The sequence below is a fragment of the Hibiscus syriacus genome, unplaced genomic scaffold (assembly GCF_006381635.1).
Source record: "Hibiscus syriacus cultivar Baekdansim isolate YM2019G1 unplaced genomic scaffold, ASM638163v2 tig00110783_pilon, whole genome shotgun sequence".
In the NCBI taxonomy this organism is placed as follows: Eukaryota; Viridiplantae; Streptophyta; class Magnoliopsida; order Malvales; family Malvaceae; genus Hibiscus; species Hibiscus syriacus.
In genome coordinates this window covers 2,336,285-2,344,644 of record NW_024062861.1, presented here as the reverse complement: position 1 = coordinate 2,344,644, position 8,360 = coordinate 2,336,285, and the positions used below count along the sequence as shown (strand labels likewise).

The 8,360-nt window shown below is 34.8% G+C and overlaps 1 pseudogene; it reads left to right on the top strand.

Moving 5' to 3' along the window:
• Positions 1 to 1,642: 1,642 nt before the first annotated feature.
• LOC120140382 lies at positions 1,643 to 6,342 on the top strand (annotated as a pseudogene).
• The last annotated feature ends 2,018 nt before the right edge of the window (positions 6,343 to 8,360 follow it).

The following is an 8,360-nucleotide window of genomic DNA, read 5'->3' as shown; positions in this document are numbered from 1 at the left end:
CAACGCGAGATGACAATCGCAACGAGAGAATCGCAACGCGAAATGAAAATCGCAACGAGAGAATCGCAACGCGAAATGAAAATCGCAATGCGATTTTGGTTTCGCGTTGCGATTCTCTCGTTGCCGATTTTCATTTCGCGTGCGATTCTCTCGTTGCGACAGTCATTCTCTCGTTGCGATTTCATTTATCTCGTTGCGACTCTTCTGCAATTGAAACTTGAATGGATTGCATTACTTCAACCAAAGACAGAACAAGACAAAGACACTAACTTGAAATCGCAACGAGAGAATAGCAACGCGAAATGAAAATCGCAACGACAGAATCGTAACGCGAAATGAAATCTAAGTGAAATGGTTAATCTATTATTGAAATGACCAGTAAACTTATCATCAGTTTCATATGAAAAACCTACAATAATGCAAACATTTCAAAATAAAAATAATTAAAAAAACTAACCCTCGGAGGTTGATTTTCCATTTCTGATATTTGTGAGGGATTTTGACCGTGAATGGTTGTGAGGATTTCGCCGGAGATGGGGACGGAAATCTTCGGAGATGGGGACGGATTTCTTCGCCGTAGAGAGTGAGAGATGGAGATGGGACTGAGTTGTGATTTTTAGGTTTGAGTTGCGATTACGGGATTTTGTCTTAATATTCTTTTTGTAATTTGAAAATAAAATACGCGTAGCGATTATAATGGCGCTTTAAATATCGCGTTGCGATTTACGGATACGCGTTGCGATTTTATGTATTATCGTTGCGATTTACGGATACGCGTTGCGATATACGGATACGCATTGCGATTTACCCATACGCGTTGCGATTTACGGATACACGTTGCGATTTACGGATACGCGTTGCGATTTATGTGTTCGCGTTGCGATTTTCATATTCGCGTTGCGATTATTGAAAATCGCAATGCGAATTTGTACTATCGCATCGCGATTTTCAAGAATCGCGTTGCGATTTTGGAAACTGATTTGCGATTCTGGGATCGCGTTGCGATTTTATTTCGCGTTGCGATTTGTTGGTCATTTTGGCAAATCCAAAAAAAGTTGGTTAAAATCGTATATTATAACTTTTTTTTGGTCACTGAGGCGATTTTCTCTTTTTTTTTTGGCATTAACTACATCATATATACTAAATGTAGTTCATATTACAAATTCAGGATTTGACATAATGGTTAGGGTAAGTTCAATTTTTCCTTGGGTCTCAGTTTTCTTCTCCTGAATATCATTCTTCTCCAAATTATTTTTCCTCCAATCATATCATTTAATTAAAGAATTAAATTTATTACATTAAATTAAATTTATGATAAGAATTTAACAAGAGAAACCCCTCAAACTCCAATCTAAATACCAAAAGTATTCAATATTGAGTAAACCAGAAGCTAGCTTAAGGGTGCTCGGTTTGTTCAAACTTTATTCTTTGCTCAAACTCTCGGCAAAGAATGTTGTCTACCCCTTTCATTGTTTGCTTAAACATGCTGATATGAATTGATTAAAGTAAAAAGAGGGGACAAATCTAATTCGGCTTGTGCAGTACTCTTTCCATGGGAATCGCCTAAACCTGTGTCCTCAACCAAGAACTTTATACCATAAGCTTTGAACCATATAATCAGTGGTACTACAAACCTAAAATTCCACCATACTTATTGTCTCTTGTCACCCCCCTCACTCATGGATTTGTCTGCTGTTTCTTCCGCTCTCAAAACAATCGGCGAGCTAACTCAACAAGTAACGTCCTTGTTGGGTGTCGATGACCAAGTTGAGAGCTTGGGAAGGGAGCTGAGATGGATGCAAAGCTTCTTAATGACGGCCGATTCAAGAAAAATCGATAATGAAGTGATACGTACCCGTGTTGAGGAGATCAGAGACTTGGCCTACGATGTTGAAGATGTGCTCGAAACTTTCGCCCTCAAGTTGCATCCAAAAGGAAATGTGGTTTTTCAAATTGCATCAAAAGGTCCGCTTGTTTCCTCAAGGAGTTTGATTGCTTCACCAGACCAGATCAGAGATAGAGAAGGTCACGACCAGGATCGAGGAATCGACACGACGATTGAAGACGTAACAAGGCTGGGGGATAATGGAGAAGGGCCAAGTTGTTCGACTGAAAGGCGAGAAGCAAGGCGGCCTTTTCCTCATAAAATGGATGATAACATCGTTGGAAGGGATGGTGATATCAAGAAACTGGTCTCGGTTCTTGTCGAGGAGGGAAGTGAATGCAAGGTTGTTTCCATATGCGGCATGGGTGGTCTCGGGAAGACCACTCTAGCCAAGAAAATATATCATCACAGCCAAGTAATTGGTCATTTCAATTACTTGGTGTGGGTATATGTTTCTCAGCAGTGTCAAAGAAGAAAAGTTTGGGAAGAGATTCTATCAGGCTTGAAGAAACTAGACAAAGATTACAGGAAGAGGAGCGTTGAAGAACTAGCAAAGAAGTTGCATAACTTTTTGAAGGAGAAAAAATGCCAGGTGATACTTGATGATATATGGAGCACCGAGGCTTGGGATAGTCTTGAACCTGCATTTCCAGTTGAAACGAGTAGCCATGGCAGTAGCAAGATTTTGATCACCTCTCGAAACAAGGAGATAGTCTCACATGCAGATAGAAGAGGATACCTGCATGAATTGCAGTGCCTGTGCGATGAAAAAAGCTGGGAATTGTTTCAAAAGATTGCATTCCCTCAAACTGATCCTGCAGGTAAACATGTTTATCTAATTAGTAACTGCAAAATTACTTTATTTTCATTGCAAATTTGGGAGCACGATGGTTACTCTGCGCTCCACCTAGTCTTTGATCTCAACATATAACATTACGTGTATATGCGTGTGCATATATATATATATATATATATATATATATATATATTATGAGTCCTATACTCCTATCAAATGTAGTTAGTGTAAAATATTGGAAGGGATTAAATTATTTTATATAAAATATTATTAAATATTTAAATTAAAATTTTAAGGGGATACATTTTCTATTTAACTAATATATAAACTAAAAATGAACAAAAATATTAATATTATCTAAAAGTTTAACCCTCCTAACCTTAATGACTCTGTCTCTGTATCCATTTGGTTACTTTTATTAAATTATTAATTTTATTTCAAATCAACACACATAAAATTAATTTTATTAGATTATTAATTATTAATTATCAACATATTTACGAGTTTATATTTATAAAATTTTATTTGATTGATCCGGATAGAATCGATGACTATGGTATTTGGTTGAGAGGGTGTTATATTATCTAGATTTTTTTTTAATTATTTTTGTAATAGACTCTATTTTAAAACTACAAATATATCTTTAACATACTAATTAGATAAATTGCTATTTTTTTAAATTGAAATACATTAATGAAAAACATTAAAATGATAGCAAATTAAATATTTATTATGAAATTGTATTCTTTAAAACTACACATATTATTTGAGTTTACTTATTTAATAAATTAATATTTTAAACAATTTAATCAATCACATCTCAACATATTTATAATATATTTTAACAAATATATTTTCTACAAATTAAAATCTTAATATTTATTTATTATTCCCTTCCAAAGTTTTCATTACACCTTTTTTCCCCTGGGAGTTTCAAGGGATAAAATTAATTAAAACCTAAAGAATTGGTATTGAGACCTTTTGATGGTCTGAGTAGAAAGGTAGTGGTCTTAGGTGGTTCACTCTTATTGAGGTGGACGAAGAAATGTAGTCGAGGGTGATTTAGAGAAAGGAGAGAAAATGATTGAAGAAGATGATGAACAATAAATGTGGATTGAAGGTCTTTCTTTTAACCATGTTTGTATGTGTATATATGTCCTTGACACCAGACAGTAGGATAGTTTGTGTCAGTCCTAAGGTTTATTGAAATTATGGCTATTGAAGATTTGGCAGGTGGATAGATCTAACTGATAGATAGTGAATTTAGCTGGTGATGAGATTGGCATCTATCATATCGAAGGATTATAGTCAAGTGGAGGAAATGATAGGGCCCGTATCCCGAGCTTGACTCTGGGCCATTATGAACTCGTCTTGGATCCTCCAACTCCCTCTTCAACATCAAATCTTGGCATCAATTTATTTAAATTTATCAAATATGAACCAGTCATGTTTGAATTTTATCAAAGTCGAAATTTATTAAATTATTCCAAGCCAACTTTTCCTTTTTCATATCACATTTGCAGTAGGACAGCCACCTCCCTATCATCAACTTGTTGAGTTTTTCTCTTAAACATAGTTAAGTAGTAAACCTAGCACCATTAACTTGCTTGCCGAGAGACGCACTTGACAGGCAAAGCGTGAGGAAAACCCATCATTTCTAGTTTCATTCCTGTTTTAGATTTCACATCTTTGGAAACTTGTATTCTACCTCATCTATTTTATTTTATTTTTCCTTACAGAAAACATGGTTGATGGCAAATTCAAAAAGCTAGGGGAGGAAATGGTTAAACATTGTGCAGGACTTCCATTAGCCATCGTTACTTTAGGAGGAATTTTGGTTACAAAGGATAACTCATTAAATGAATGGATGAAGGTATCTGCAAATGTCAAATCACACTTGAAGAGGGAAAGTCAAGGACCAGAACGTGTTAGCCTTAAGTTATGATGATTTGCCTCCCTATTTTAAACCTTGTTTCCTTTATTTAAGTCATTTTCCGGAGGATTATGAGATATCCGTTGATAGGTTGATTCAATTATGGTTGCCGAGGGTATTGTTTCATCAAAGCAGGATGAAAGAGATGGTGGGGAAATTGCAGAAGATCTGGCGGAACGTTACTTAATGGAACTTGTGGAAAGGTGCATGATTCAAGTACGGAAAAAAGACATTAAGATCAAAACAATTCAGATGCATGATCTAATGAGAGATCTATGTGTGTCGAAGGCAAAAAAAGAAAGTTTTGTCTTCATTGTTGACCAATCAAATGCATCTTCATTGTCCATAATTCCTAATGTTCGTGGAGTTTCTTCACACAAGTTTTTTTGGATACAGTGCATTAAAAGTCCAAATCTTCGGTCACTTTCGCTCTTTGATGAGTTCATTTCGGAAGAAGCAGAAAAAAAAACTTATGCCCCAGACAATGAGGAATTATGTACAAAATCATCAAGATGAAACTCGGAACCCACTGTTTTGGATTTGTGGGATTTCATTGCTTTGTTTGGTGTTTGGTGCGGCGGTTATTAAACTTCATGGAGTTTGGCGATACATGTGCAACAATTTAAAATTGCTAAGAGTCCTAAATTATGGAGGAAGATCTAATTTTAATGATTTTGCAGGATGCAAGTTACACAATGATGTAGGTAATCTCATCCATTTAAGATTCTTGAGTTTAAGGGGTCTTGCCTTCATATGGCAGAAGTTGCCATCATCTTTGGGGAACTTAAGGTGCTTACAAACCTTGGATTTAAGACTTGATTTCGTTCACGTACCTAACGTGATATGGAAGATGGAGCAACTAAGACATCTATATCTACCTCCGTCGTTTTCTCATGAAACAAAGCTGAAGTTGGGTACTTTGAGAAACCTGCAAACACTAGTGAACTTCAACACCAATAGTTGTTATCTAAAGGATCTTATCAACATGACAAACCTTAGAGAGTTGGTGATTCAATGTCCCTTCAAGATTGAAGATTTTAACGAGGAGGAGTTGGATAAGAATCCACCCATCATTGAAGGAAGGTATCTCCATACCTTGTCTATTATCAATTATGAAGGAAGAATAAACCCAAGACATTTGAATCACCTCCTTTCAAGCTGCATTAGTCTCTGTAAGTTCAGTTTGGATGGGGACAAAAGTGAGCTACCAAAGTACGATCACTTGTCTTCAATCTCGCTTACATAAAGTTGACACGATGCAATCTTGAGGAAGATCCGATGCCAACACTAGAGAAGCTACCTAACTTAAGAATTCTTAAATTGCATGATGAGGCTTTAAGAGCAAACAAAATATTTTGCTCTGCACAAGGTTTTCCAAAACTCGAGTCTTTAAAACTTGAAGGACTCTACAGCTTGGAGGAGTGGAATGTGGATGAAGGAGCCCTGCCTTGAAGATGGCATCCCTCTATAGGATGGAGATGGTTCCAGATGGATTGAGATTCATTACAAGCCTCCAAGAACTGAAGATCAAATCAATGTCAAGTATGTTCAAAGATAAAGTGGTGGAAGGAGGAGAGGATTTTTACAAAGTCCAGCATATTCCTTCTATCATATTACAAGACAATTAATTTATCCGAAGCTAAGTGTTTCCAGGTAAGATCATAATCTGTAATGTATAGGAAAATGCTTAGGTTCTTATCCTCTACTTTTTACTTTGATTAAGCAGTTATACTTGGGCACCGTTTCTTATTCCAGGTGACCAACAGAAGCTAAATACATTCCTCTAGATAACTCTGTTATTTGAACTCTAAAGAGCATAAGTTTTCATTCTGAGTAAATGAATTGCATATAAATCATAACATCACTCAATTTGGAAGTCTGAAATCCAGAATCTGAACCCTCTTTTATTTAATTCCAGGGGGAATGGTGTTATCTACTTGGATTCGATCCAGGGAAAAGGTAATCCTTTGTTTTTCAATTAGTTATGTTAATTAAACATGATTCATAGCTACTGCAACTTCAATTTACATCTTCTCTTTATCCTAAATCTCTAATGGTTTCTTTTCATTTGCATGAATTTTCTTCTAGGACTAACTTTTTTTCTTCTATTTGATCATACAAATATTAATAATCAAATGAAGTTCCATTGATATCTTTCATACAATGTCAACTACTCAAACATTGACATGATATATATACAGGGAAAGAAGGGATGGGACCAAGTATTCTCTTCAAACTCTTGACGTGAAATTCGTGGAATTTGGTGACAGATTATTGTTTAGTAAGATGATGTTGTAATCTTCTGTGGTTCAGGAATTAAATTGTAAATAACCTATTTGTTTAGGGACAAAAATTAAATTATCCCATAAATAAAATTTCCCACCGACTTTAGTGCTTTAATTCTTTCTTCATCACCGACAACTAGTTGATCTAATGAGAAGGTCAGAGATTCAAACTTTGACACTTACGAATGGACCAAACTAAGTTTGTCCCCATAATGGACCTATGCAAAATACAACTTAAATTGGTCCCTAAACTTTTAAATGTTTCAATTTCATCCCTAAACTATAATTATCATTCTAAATTAGTCTTCAAACTTCTAAATATTTAATTTCATCCCTAAACTATGATTACCATTCTAAATTAGTCCTCAAACTTCTAAACATTTCAAATTCATCCCTAAAATATGACCTTCATTCTAAATTGATCCCCTAACTTTTTGAAGATTCCAATTTCATCCCAAACTATACATATACACTAACGACATCCCTTGTTAATAAAATCGTTAGGCCAAGTTATATTATTATATATTTGGGAAAAAACAAAATTTAGGTTAAATTATGGTTGAAACTAATTACATATTTGGGATGAAATTGGAATATTCAAAAGTTTGGAGACCAAGTTTGAAAGAGGATCATAATTTTGGGATGAAATTAGATTGTTCAAAAGTTTAAGAACTAATTTAGAATGAGAGTCATGGTTTGGGGATGAAATTGAAATATTAAAAAATTTAAATACCAATTTAAAAGAAGAGTCATTATTCGAGGACATATGATGCAATTAACTCAATTTTAATAGAAATGGAAGTGTTGAGACCATATGGGGCCTAAATTTGTGTAAGAAAGAAAATTAGAAGTCAGGGTTGGCCTAATAATCAATTTGAAGTTGATATAGGAAAGGTCCAAAGTCAGATTGATTAGTTGGCTTGGGGATGTGTAATTAAATTTAGATTTTAATTTTTAATTAAGATATTTGAATAATAATATTAATTAATTTTGTTCTTAAAATTAGAGAAAATTAGTGATTTTTGAGGTATATCCAAAATCACTGTATCAACCTATACAGTATACAGCATGTTTTGAACATCGATTTACAAAGACGTCAGATGCCTGCGGTACAAGCTGAAGCACCCGCCTACCACGTTTTTGACTTTGAACCTTTCTTGTCCTACAAAACCCAATTCGATTGCTAACCACGCAAAAAGCAGCCGTCTCCCATACGTGGGTTTTGAAGTATTTAAATATAATCTTTTAAAAAATATATTTATTAAGTAATTGGATATTGTCAAACTCGTATAATTACGTGTCTTTGACATACACCGTACATATTTATTCTTTTTAGCTAAAACCTGTAGAATTTGATACTACCTTTCATATTTTGATATTATAAACAGAATGCCTGTTTGCTCTTTCTTATGCAACTTTTCCTTTTTTGCCAAGCAAAACAGAGGTCATAGGAATGGATAC